General features: G+C 36.2%; 1 long non-coding RNA gene across 1 annotated transcript in view; it reads right to left on the bottom strand.

Annotated features, from left to right (window-relative positions):
* Positions 1–3,171, bottom strand: part of LOC139139129 (uncharacterized) — a 68,710-nt gene extending 65,539 nt beyond the window's left edge. Inside the window, exon 1 of the long non-coding RNA XR_011553728.1 lies at positions 3,033–3,171. This is a non-coding gene — a long non-coding RNA (uncharacterized lncRNA). The remainder of the gene's footprint in view (positions 1–3,032) is intronic.
* Positions 3,172–13,672: the final 10,501 nt, after the last annotated feature.

The raw sequence follows: 13,672 nt of genomic DNA, 5'->3' as shown, positions 1-13,672 counted from the left end.
TTTCGAACCATGTTCCTGACAAAAACAATGTTGGTTACAGGGTAGATATGAGGGTAAATGCTGTCAGTGAAAATTCGTTAAAAATCATCCGATGCACTTGTAGGTATAAAAAGTCAAGTCTGTAATCGATGACACCAACTCCTACATGGAAGTATTGAAATGCTCGACACATTTTGACAGAATGTGGCTGTTCAGATTATCACTATGCTGGGCTTGGTTTGTGTCCAAAACATGATAGGAGATCGTGAATCTTACCTAGGTTAATGCCAAACATTGTAAGCAACATATAACAATGCTGGCAAACTGAGGAACACCAGGATATTAAAATCAGATTTTGTAAAGACTGGATAGCAATAATTGTTAAATAGATCTACCTTCTCCCTAGTATATTGTTGTACTTAAATGACTGATGAGGACGAGTGGTCCTTTGATCTCGCCCTCTCCAGAGACAAGTCATTGTTGATGACACAGTCCCCACTTGTTAATTAGTAGTTTGATTACAGGTCCTCGGAGAGTGAGGATAGAGTCCTCTTCATTAATGGCGTCTGTGATTAAAAATACTGCAATATAGATGAGGCTAAATTCTAAATGGCCGAGAATTAGCTTCATGGTGGTGAAAACGTAAAACCAATCTCCGACTGCCACCCTAATTACAAAAGATCGTTAAAATTTGATGATTCAAGTAGTAATTAATCGATAGGATTTTGCCAAACATTTTTCAATTCATACAACACTGACAGATTATCACCTGTACCACATTTCATACATTAGCTTCTGGACATTCACCCTAAAAACAAAAATTCATCATGTATGCAAATTACTTTAAACGACACTGCTATGTGTCACTGAATTGTATTGCACTGTGAGATTAATCTCTTTACCATATTTCACAAAGTTGATGTAGTATTTCTGGACATATCACACAAATCATGAAAGTTCATTAATTATATGCAAATTAAAAATTTATTAAAAGGCACTGATAAATGTCTAAATTCACTATTAAAGCAATGTGAGTACAACATCTGTACCAAGTTTCATGAAATTTGAAGAACCATTTCTTGGCATATCTCAGCCCTAATTACAAAAATTCATTAAATATGCAAATCAGCAGTTGTTAATTGACATGATACCGCTACATATTCTATTTCACTATTGGGAGATAAACATCTGTACATCTTTTCATCAATTTTTTTATGCAAATTAGGAATAGGCTGATGTGAAAATGTTCAATGACTTATGTACATAGCAAGTTTCTTTAACTGTGGTTAAGTCAATTCAGATCCCTTGTTAGGAAAGTTCATTCAACATGCAAATTAGGAATTTGCTGAAGTGAAAATGTTGAATGATTTTCAATAATGTTATATCATAGTATACTCTAATGTACATAGCAAGTTTCATTAACTTTTGTTGAGTCAATATCCCTAATTAAGAAAGTTCATTAATATGCAATTTAGGAATTGGCTGAAACAAAAATGCTTAGTGACTTTAAATAATGTTATATCATAGTATCTTCAATATCAAGTTTCGTCAATTTTGATCAAGTAAATTCAGATATATATCTCCAATTGGGAAAGTTCATTAAATATGTAAATTAGTTATTATCTTTCATGTCATCCCTTAATAACTTTCACGGCTGATATATCATTGTGATCAACATTTGTAGTAAATTTCATCAAATTCTGTGCAGTCATTCTCAAGTTATATCCGTTTTTCTAAAATCATTAATTATGCAACTGAGCAAAAAGTATGAAACCCACACTCACCAAAAACTAATCAGATCTTGCCATTTACAAACTTAATCTATGTATCAGATTTGATTCTGATCTGATAAGCCGTTTTTGAGATATCAAGCCAACAGACAGACACCGTACAGACAGACATACATACACAGACAGACATCAATGTGACATTAGTTCACGTGTGAACACGTGAGCTAAAAGCTGTGCCCTCATTATACATTTGTAGAAAATCAAGCATGGTAATCCCCATCTTTTTCCTTTAATGTTTGATCATTCTAATATGACAGAATTCAAAACTCCCTGATAACTGTCAAATCTCCTGGTCTTCCATATGTTGCTCTCCAGCCTGATCTTGTGTACAAGTATCTTTCACCGTCATGAGCATAAATATTACCCGAACCCTTCTTCAACCACCGGTACTGAGTCAGAGCTATCTCAATGACACTGCCTAGCCTGTAGGCATTAGCAGGGCAGTGGCGGTATTAGCGTTCGTAATTTCGACAATATTTTTGTTCAGTTTATACAACTGCATTTTTGTTCTACTTGACCCTACGTTAGTAAGTATTCAGCTTTTCAACACAGTCTGTGTATGCGTGCTGTGTCATATATTTTATTTTTTGTATTTTTCCGATATAAAAGTAATGAAATGCAAGAAAACCGTTCTATATCTTGTTCAGTTATTACAATTAAACATGAGAAAAATTTGATGGCATTAAAATGTTATTCAGTTTTCATTAATTTTCTAGCTTTGGCATCGGAAAATGTAAAAAATAAAGTTGGGAACCAAAATATTTTCAGCCCCCTCTCCCCCCCCCCCCCCCGTACGCACAGCAAAACTTTCAAGTGTATGGCTTTTTACATCTCTTCCCCCTGTTTCTTGCAAAGTTTTTCAATCTTGTAAATTTGTTTTTTTTGTATTTCATTTTATGCCAATGTCACGTAATACAAGTCAAGTAAATACGTCACAATAAAATACGTGCCTAAGTGCCCCTACTTTACAATCCCTTAAAATTTTCGACCCACCCCCACCCCTCAGCGAATTCATCCAGCTCCTCCCCCTCACCAGTGAATATTGTATTAAAGTCTACTGGGCGATTCTCCACAGCGCGAACAGTATCGATATCACAGGCATGCGACACGTCGTCGCTTCGCTATCGGTAATGATTCACAATACCGTGAATCAGTGAAGAAACAATCAGCACATACCGATCGCGAAGCGACGTGTCGCATGACTGTGAGTGTGCAGTAGTGCCACTTTCTTCACAAAAAGAAGAAAATTTGTCCTAAGCATACCTTACAACGTCCTTGGTTGCACTTGAATCTTTGTTGACAATGAGCTCTTCAAGTTCCCACGCTGTTGAAGTTAGATAGTGGCTCGTTGCTCATTTCGGGTGGTCGTCATACTCTAGATCAGCCGCCATTGTTTCAAACCTGCTAGCTGCAGACGACACTAAGCGTATGGTCACGTGACAGGTAAATAGGCCCCGACCGCAAATGACGCCATTTTTATAAGGGCTGATCGCAAAGACGTCATTTTTCTTTCATTGAAATTCAAAAAATAAATATTTGTCTGCATTTTCCCCAAGGACGACGAAAATAAAGTCTGCTGGTGTTACAATGGATACTAAAACTAGTCACACAAAATCACATGTATGTTATACATGCATCATGTGTGTCACACAGTGAGCTAAGGGAATATGATATGCTTATTAGGTGTATTCGAATATCAGTCAAATTTGCATATTCTTGTCTTTTTAGGAAGCTTCCATATTTTTGTTGTGAAGACTCTTTTGAAATTCCAGTCCATTAGGTTTCAAACTTGGTTTGTACATCTTTATGTATGATGATCTACCCAATAGCGTTGATCGCGATTTCGGGTTTGTTACTAAATATAGCTGCACGCGCGCGACTTTCGGACAAATAAGCTGAAATTCGGACAAATTTTGTCGTTGTATGCGCGGCTGTTGTTGCAGCTTGTAGTCTCAGTCATCAATTCATACGAATAAGTGTGACGCTAAATAGCCTTTCTAACACTCGCAGGTTTTATTTTCGTCGTTTATGCGGAAAATGCGGACAAATGTTTATTTATGCATATTAAAATGAGAGAGAACAGTGACGTCATTTGCGATCAGCGCTATTCAGATTCCCTAAAAGGGTATTATAAAATGTGCTTACATTCATTTACATGAAACTTATTCTCAGTTAAGGTCAAAATAATAATTACTTTAATTAATTGATAAAAATAATAATAATAATTTTGCACAACCTCTGTCGACGTCTGATAACATTCAATTATTGTTACCGTGTATCGGCTACTATTCCACGTCTTCATACATGCCCATTATGTCCTTGACAGGTCAGCTAACAATTCCTCAAAATGCCACCGCATTTTAGTTAATCGTTCTTGCAAGTATGATCATATTTACAGTTGATGACAATATGTATTCCGTTACGTCCGACTCTGAAAGATACTTTACATAAGCCTTATGTTGCATGCAACAAGTTATGTAAGTTTTGAAAGATACTTTTGTGATTAAAGGGATGCTGTCGTCGGAACTCTGCTCAAAGGTTGTCAGGGACCCCTTCGACCGATTAAATCACTGTATCTTGGATACATTGGAGATTGAGAAAGTTAAAACAGTTTGTTGACAATTAAGGTAGTATGCGCCTCGAAAATGAAAGACCTAAACTTTCGCTCAAAATTTTCTCAATGGATATTTATACCATTGTCTTTCAAAATCAAGAATGAAAATCGAGGTCAACGTGCAAATTCTGGTACTAGAGAATCAAATTACCCAAAATTCACCGATATTTGAAATTCATAATGAACACCGTCCCTGTAATAAGTCTTTCCAAAAATCTAAGCCGGTGAAAAGTTTTCTTACAACAAGAGCATTAAAATGAACCCCTAAGCTTACAAGTGGTAGATCAGAAGGGCATTGTAAAAGTGAGAGAGTCGATGTGTCCCCGTAGTATCGTAAAATTTAAATGTTGCAGCTATGTTGACGTGATGCATCTAGATATCATGCAAGAAATACATTGTTTTTAAACAAGAAAGTCACACACGCGCAGTTCCGGCGACCCCTCCCTTTAATTATCACTGGCTGTATTGGAGCGCGCATTAAGTTTAACATTATTCTTAAATTTATTAATAGCTCATGGATCTGTTATCTTGCGGAGCTGATCGAACAGTATGTCCGGTTCCCGGGACTATGTCCCGGCTAAAGATTTCTCTTAAGCAGAGAGTATTAACCTGATTCCACCCCGAGGTAACTTTGATAAGGCCTTTCGCCAGAGTCTCTTTTCTGCGAGTGCGCCATCTCTGTGGGGCATTTGCCATCGGAGATCTGTAATATAAGAAATGTTGAATCTTTTACGAGTGCTTTGAAAACCTTTCTTTTAGCCAGTTCTCCTTTTGATTTTGAAAACACTTTGCAGTTCATAATTTTCTGGGATTACTCTGTTTTTATTTTCTTATTTTTTGTTTTTCTTTCATAATTTTTCTTCTTTTATGCTATGTACAGCGCACTGAGACGTATGTGTAGTGCACTTTTTTCTAAGATTTAAATAATTGTAAGTTTTCACCGGCAGACTAAGTTTTGTAAAACGTCGGGAATTTTATTTTCCACAGTACGAAAAGGAGGTGAAATGAGTTTTCGTTCTTAAAATCATGGAATCATTTTTAGCTCACGTGTGTAAACACATGGGCTAATGTCATAGCGATATCTGTCTGTCTGTCCGTTTGTGTGTGTTAGTGTGTGCGTGTCTGTCTGTCTGTTTGTTTACACGATAACTCAAAAACGCCTGAACGGATTCTAGTCAGATTTGGTACACAGGTACCATATGCCACCTCTAAGAATTGATTAGATTTTGGTTAGTGTGGCTTGCATATTAATGAAGTTATGCAATATTGTTTTTTCCGTACAATGGTTTCCCTATGGAGCCGGTAATGACAGTGTAGACATATATCAAGAAATACTGCACCCAATTTCATGAAACTTTTCACAGATGAGAGTCTCAGAACATTATGATGATACTGTGAGTGTCATGTCAATTATCTTCTCATTTGCATATTTAATGAACTTTTGTTATTAGTGAGATAACTCTGAAATTACTGCACGAAACTTGATGATACTTGCAACAAATATTGATCTGATATATATCTAATTATACTTAGAAGCATTTGGCAGTGTCAAGTTAAAAATTAGCTCATTTGCATATTTTATAAAGTTTTGTAATTAGTCATATAACTCCGATATAACTTCACCAAATGTGATGAAATCTACTGCAGATACTCATCTGAGTGATATCTAACTGTAGTGTAAAGCATTAAGTAGTGTGAAATTAATTAAGGGTTCATTTGCATATTTAATGAACTTTGTAATTAGTGATATTACTCCAAAATTACAGCGTTACATTTGATGAAACTTTGTACAGATGTTGATCTGATAAATATCCAATTGAAATGAGAAGCATTGAGCAGTGTCAAGTTAATAATTAGCTCATTTGCATATTTCATGAAGTTTTATAATTAGTCATATAACTCCGAAATAACTGCATCAAACGTCATGAAAACTGCTGCACATACTGATCTGACAGTTATCTAACTGTGTTGTAAAGCATTAAGTAGTGTAAAGTTAATTAAGGGTTCATTTGCATATTGAATAAAGTTTGTAATTAGGTATATAATAAAGCAAGAATATTTATCTTATATTCATCATTGTCTTTGCATGAAAACTCAGGTCACCAAGGTACGTGTTGATCCAGGTAGAATACGCCTGGGAGACAGATCTTTGGACTCTCAAACTTCTACACTTCATTTCTCATCATTTTAAAGCTCTCTATCATCGACAGATTACACCCAGAATTCGTGTTGAGAGTATAAAACAAGTACAGCTGGTCTCCAATCTATAGGCCCTAAGTGATGTTTGCTGAACTGGACTGACTTTACTTGCAAGACCAGAATTCATTAAAAAAAATCCATGTGCACAACTGACCAATGCAGTATGCGTGTTTTTCCATACACGTTTGTACAAATAGGTTTGTTTGAACCGCCATGACGTAATCTTTTGGGCGTAGGCCCACCTATACGCGTACTTATTATTCCATAGTCGAACCATTGTACCTACCTACCTACCTACCTACCTACCTACCTACCTACCTACCTACCTACCTACCTACATACATACATACATACATACATACATACATACATACATACATACATACATACATACATACATACATACACACACACACACATACATACATAAATACATACATACATATATATATTATATATATATTTATATATATATTTTATTTATTCCCAGAATCAAAAGCAAAACAAATACAAACAAACACTTTGTGACATTGAGAAAAGGGAAAGGAGAAAGGAAAATAGTTGTCTAGCAACTAGTCAAGTCCATCTCCTTATACAAAAGAAAACAAATATATTCTTAATAGTATTCTGGGCAAAACTGTTCACTATACTCAATATATTAATTAAATGTAATACAGAAACGTAATCATTACAAATAAATCAAATTATATTAATATAAAATTATCAAAAGAATTCTGCTTCAGGTATGATCGTTACAAATAAAGATATCAATTGGTAACAGAAGAGAAAGAAAAATAACCTGGAAATAACATCACAATTTTCGAGAGAAAAAGAAAAATCTATCACCGAAAATAAAGTTAACTTAGAATGAACATGAAAACAATGCATGACTGGCTAATTTGATGACTGGAGATACATTTTATATTGCCGTTTAAATTGATGTCTATTTTTTATGTCTCTTATACTGCAAGGGATGCTGTTCCACAACTTCGTTGCAGCATACTTAACTGTAAATTGACCTGCTTTGTGTCTGACTTTTGGTATGGCTAAGTCTTTCCGAACATTTTGCCTTGTACTGTACACATGTGTGATAGGGGTAAAAAAGTCTAAAAAGGTATCTGGTAGCCTAAAATTCAAAGCATCGTGTACGAAAAGTGCGAGTTGTAATTTATGTTGTTTGAAAATGTCAAGTATACCTAGTTTCTTGAAAAGTGGTGCTGAGTGTGCTGTCCAAGTACTAAAGGTCATGATGCGGACTAGCTTCTTTTGTATTAAAAAAATGTCATTCAAGTATGTGGGACATGTGTTTCCCCATACCTCTAGACCATACATAATGTGAGGAAGGACAAGGCATTATATAATAGTACAAGGGTAGACTGTGGCACAGTATGGCGTAGTTTCAAAAGCACACCTGTCAGTTTGCTAATTTTCGTTCGTACATGTGTAATATGGTGTTTCCAAGAGAGATTACTGTCCTCAATTACCCCTACAAATGACGCACAATCAACTTTATCGATTATTTGATCCTTCAAAACGAGGGACCCATTACATGACAGGTTTTTTCTACTACTGTTTATAATTGTGAAGTTCGTTTTGTGGAGTTTATGGTCAGTTTGTTAGCATCACACCAGTTAGTCACATTCGCTAAATTTCCATTAACATCGGTTAAATTAATGAGATTGGACTTGTGTCTAATTGTGTGGAAGAGATTTGAATCGTCTGCATACAGTCTGAAATCAAATTGTCAGACGACTTGGGGATATCATTTATGTAAATGAGAAAAAGAGTTGGCCCTAAAATCGAACCTTGGGGAACACCGCAATTTATATTCATATTATGAGACTGTACACAGTTGATGCTAACAAACTGACTCCTGGAAGACGAATAACTTTGAATCCATTGACGAGGTAAACCTCTGACACCGTAATACTCTAATTTGGAGAGCAAAATATTGTGATTTATAGTGTCAAAGGCTTTTGAGAAGTCTATAAATAAACGTAAGGTGGGATTTCCTTTGTCAATTTCATCAAGGAGATACTGGGATAGGCTGATTAGTGAAAGTTTAGTACTATAACGTGTACGGAAACCATACTGGTGATCATATATTATGTTATGTTTATCAAGAAAATACAGAATCTGTTTATTAACGATTTTTTCTAAAACTTCACTAAAAACTGGAAGAATTGAAATAGGTCTGTAATTTCCCAAATCTTCCACATGACCCTTTTTGTAAATAGGCAAAACCTTAGCTATTTTTAACTCGTCAGGAAACTGTCCCCGCGAGAAAGACAAATTTATGATATGACATAACGGCAATGATACATACATACATACATACATACATACATACATACATACATACATACATACATACATACATACATACATACATACGTGTACGTACTTAATTGAATTCTTTATTATTTAAGTTGCACTTTTTTCTTGCAGAATGTGCTTCAAAAAGATCATACAATAGAGAGTGTACAGTGAACACACGGAATTCGAGAGCTCCAGAGACGAGACTATATTCTCAGTCAGAAGCGAACATTTTGCCAAAACGTTGCTACACCTTTGACAACAAACCCCACTGAAGTCATGGGTCTTGGTATAGTTGAATGGAGGGCAGCAATTGGAACATTTACACAGCCAACAAGTTGGCGGGGAGTGGTGATCCCAGAGTATACGCCATTTTCAGAGTGGACCCACACCAACGAACTTGCATACCGGCTTGCGTGCTGCATTTTTGTATTTGTATATATTATAATATGCTCCTCCGCTATTGTCTACAGTGCGCACAGTTTCCATGATTGGTTGGTGACATCTGGGGCGATACTTGTGTCACAAGACGCTGAAGCAGATTTGTCCGTTGACATTTCAAACGAATTCGCACAATGGGCAGTACATACATCCAGTTCCTTGACGGACTCCTCTACAACGCCCTGTAAAACGATTCGTGAAACTCTGCGAAATCACAACGAAATGGCAGCCCTAGTCACTAGGAACCCATTTATCAGTAGATTATTACAGTTGGCTGGTGACGTAGAAATGAACCCCGGACCAGATACTCGCCAAACAACGTTGACAAAAACAGGGGAACTGAGACCAGCAGCTGCCGAGGAATCAATTACTGCCATGTTAAAAGATATTCAAAGCAATATAAAAGAGCTGAAGAGAGACACCAAACTGTTAAATAAGAAAATAGAGAGAATGGAAACTCAACTGAATAACATGGAAGAGTCAATCGAAGACGTCAGACAAACAGCAGAAGTTAACAAAGAAAAATTACAAAAGATTGACGGCTTAGAAGATGACATCGCCAGAATCAAGTTAGAGATGAAACGTTTAAGCACAGCGAAGGCAGAAATGGAAGACCGATCCAAGCGAAATAACATCGTCTTCCGTGGAGTGAAGGAAGAGGGAAACGAGTCCTGGGAGGAGACGGAAATGAAGGTAAAGACTCTACTATCGGACAAAATGAACATAACAGAGAACATCGCGTTTGAAAGAGTTCATAGAATGAAATCTGGATCTGACAGTAACAGACCGATAGTCGCAATGTGTTCCACATTTAAAGATAAAGAGAAGATTATGTCCAAGAAGAAAGAGCTCCGCGGTACGAACATTTTTGTTGATGAGCATTTTTCAAGTGAGACGAGTTTCATCAGGAAGAAACTTTTCGGTAAGCGCAAAGAACTGATTAATAAAAACATAAAGGACTTTGTAAATTACAAGACACTCGTGGCTTATGAAAATGGTGTCAAGGTTCTTTACAGTTATGATGAAAAGACAGACACTGTAATTAGAAATGATCGTCCGAGATAGGGCGGTGGCCAAGGTCCACTAGGACATTTTGTTCGAAAGAGTATCCGTTTTCTTTCATGGAATGTACAAGGTTTATCTCGTAAAATCTCTGATTACTCAGTTATTGAATATTTCAATCAATTTGATATTGTCTGTACTGTTGAAACCTGGTTACACAGCGAATTACTTTCAGATATAGTTTTACAGGGATACAAATCATACCATTCTTGCAGAGAAAAAACATCCCGTACTGGTAGATGCGCAGGTGGTGTTTCTGTGTTTGTAAAAAATTGGTGTTTGACAGGTATTTCCACATTGGGTTCGACGCTACCAGATTCAGTTTTTCTAATGCTAGACGCTAGCAAGTTTTGTTTCTCAAAAAATGTTATTTTAGGTTGTCTTTATATCCATTCAGAAGGTTCAAAGAGCTACAGGTTTGAAAAGAATGGGATTGATATGCTGGAAAATCAGATTTCAGACTTAAAAGTTAATTACCCTGATAGTCATCTGCTACTTATGGGCGATTTCAATGCGAGAACAGCACACGATTATGATTATATTATAAATGATTCCATAAACCATGTACCTATGACATTTGATGACTATGAGGTTGATGACTTTGATATAGAGCGTAAATCAAAAGATTCTGTAAGTAATGCCTTTGGTAGAAAACTGTTGGAATTGTGCCGTGATTACTCCATTCATTTTTGAATGGAAGTGTGGAAATGATCTAGTAGGTAACTTTACCTGTATTGCTAACAGGGGGACTAGTGTAGTGGACTATATGATTGCATCCAGTGATTTGTTTAAACACGTTTCGGATTTTAATGTTGAAGATAGGAGTGATTCCGACCATTTCCCTTTGTCTTCTACCATAGATATTGAAATGCCATGTTATCCAGAAAATATACAGACAGCATGCGCACAAGGCTTTGATTTTCACGATTATACATATTATAAATGGGATAAAGAGAAACAAGGTGAATTTAATGAAAAGATTATATCAACGGAGGGTCAAACATATATCAGCCACATTATTGATTCAGATATAGCTGATGTAAATGATCTAGCTGCAAAATTGTATGATTTATTAACTTGGGCTGCATCAGATTACTGTACGATTACTGTAAAGAAAAGGGGTGATAATAGAGTGTTGCAACCAAAATGGTTTGATAAAGAATGTGAAATGGCAAAAACGAAAATGTACAAAGCTCTTCGACAATTTAGAGGATGTAACGACCAAGATAGTTTGAAAAATTATAAGGAGTGTAAGGCAACTTTTAAATCTGTGTGTAGAATCAACAAAGGGAATTTTTATACTTCTTTTAGTAGCAATGATCAAAACATCTGGAAACAAGTTAAACGGTTTAAGGGGGGCTGTAAACCCGTATCTAATATCTCAGCTGCTGATTGGATGAATCACTTCGAAATGCTGCACAACCCTACATTCGATAAAAATGTTTTTGATAGAACAGTGGAAGATTTTCTAGAAATCCTTTGAACTCTCCCAGGGAGAACAAGATTTCAACCAAGAGGACATCCTCAATCATCCTATTAGTAAAGATGAGATTATGTATGCTTTGACTATGTTACAAACTGGTAAATCCCTGGTTCTGATGGCATACCAAATGAATTCTTCATAGATGCAAAAAATAGTCTCATTCCAGTTTTACACTTTTTGTTTAATGCCATTTTCGATGCTGGTGTATTCCCGAAAGAATGGAGTATGGGGATTATCGTCCCGCTACATAAGAAAGGTAGTTTTCATGACCCAAATAATTTCAGGGGCATAGCTCTTCTGGATTCGATTGGTAAAATTTTCACTTTCGTTTTGAATCAGAGGTTGACCAAATGGGCTGAGATGATTGGCTGCATTACAGAGTGTCAGACTGGTTTCAGACGTGGTTACAGCACTATTGATAATATTTTCACGTTACATGTCATGATTCAAAAATACCTTTGTAGACCAAGGGGGCGCTTTTATTGTGTATTTGTGGATTTTAGCAAGGCTTTTGACTCTGTAAACCACAATCTGTTGCTATATAGACTATGCTCCGAGGGTGTTCGGGGTAAAATGTTCAACATTTTAAAGTCGATGTATCATGGGCTCAAATCCTGTGTAAAATCTCAACAAGGGAGAACAGACTACTTTCATTGTTCTGTTGGCGTGCGACAGGGATGTATGTTAAGTCCCTTTTTGTTTTCACTTTTCATAAATGAATTGAATACCATGTTAGAAAATGCGGGTCATGGGGGTATACAACTGACACAAGATTTGTATGATTTGTTTTCATTACTGTATGCTGACGATGTAACAATATTTAGTGATACCCCAGTTGGATTACAAAGATTACTACGAGTTTTAGAGTCCTTTTGCACTAAGTGGAAAATGAATGTGAACCTAAACAAGTCACAAGTCATTGTTTGTAGGCGAGGGGCGTTCTGAAAAAGAGCGAAAAATGTTTTTTTAATGGACAACAAATGAAAACTGTAACTTATTACAAATACCTTGGTCTAATGATTTCAAGTCGAAATGTATGGAGTAAGGCTGTACTTACCTTAGCAGATCAAGCTAGAAAAGCTATGGGTTGTATTCTCCGTATGGTCAGAAATACTCGTCCTTTACCATTCGTGAATACTTTAAGCTATTTGATTCAATGGTTTTACCACTATTGACGTATGGGGCTGAAATCTGGGGGTATCGCATGTATAGTGTTACCGAACGAGTACATCTCAAATATTGTAAAATTTTCATGGGAGTGAAAGCCTCTTCCCCGGATGCTTTTGTTTTAGGGGACTGCGGTAGATTCCCAATTTTCATCTATAGTTATAAAAAGGTTTTATCATATTGGTATAAAATCTTAAACATGCCCCCGAACAGAGTGACTAAGCATGCTTATCATCTTGCTGTGACACTTGATGACAACAACAAAGATTCTTGGGCTACGCATGTTAAAAATTTACTGTGTGAGCATGGTTTTGGAGAAGTCTGGTTTTGGCAAGGCCCAGGAAACTTCGACCTTTTCATCCAACTTTTTACACAGAGAGCACTGGATATTTTTAAACAGAATTGGTATTCAGAAGTGTGTACTAAGGACAAACTTCGGGTGTATCGTAATTTCAAGTTTTTATTTCAGACTGAAGATTATTTAACATCAAATATGTTTCTTAGATTTAAAAGAGCTCTCGCCTGTCTCAGAAGTTCCGGCTTGATTTAGAAGTAGAGAAAGGTAGAGCACAGGGTACTATTTTAGAAGATAGAACATGTAAAATTTGTGACTCGCAGGAA

The sequence above is a fragment of the Ptychodera flava genome, chromosome 8, assembly GCF_041260155.1.
Source record: "Ptychodera flava strain L36383 chromosome 8, AS_Pfla_20210202, whole genome shotgun sequence".
Lineage (NCBI taxonomy): Eukaryota > Metazoa > Hemichordata > Enteropneusta > Ptychoderidae > Ptychodera > Ptychodera flava.
Note: the sequence above shows the minus strand (reverse complement) of the source record. Positions and strands in the feature narration are given on the sequence as shown.